The following is a 348-nucleotide window of genomic DNA, read 5'->3' on the forward strand; positions in this document are numbered from 1 at the left end:
CAAAAAAAATGATCCAATTTCTATACCTCCTAAAAATCGAAAAATCTAATTTCTACATCCTAAATTAAACGATTTTACATTTGAGATTAACACTCTAACAATCCACAATTCGAAGAAATACCAGTATCAACCAAATATTAAAATAAAAAATATAATTTTTGGTATTTAAATAGTATTTTTATCCTATATTTCAAAATTTTAGCCACAAATTTAAAATAAAATAAAAATAACTATGTAGAAACTAAATCGGATAATAAGATCGTGGCATCACTTAAGTCAACTGAGTCTTCAAACGGCAAAAGGAAATTTGCTCAAGTTTTTGCCAATTTAAATGAACACCTTAATAAT

Source organism: Arachis ipaensis, chromosome B10 (genome assembly GCF_000816755.2).
Source record: "Arachis ipaensis cultivar K30076 chromosome B10, Araip1.1, whole genome shotgun sequence".
Lineage (NCBI taxonomy): Eukaryota > Viridiplantae > Streptophyta > Magnoliopsida > Fabales > Fabaceae > Arachis > Arachis ipaensis.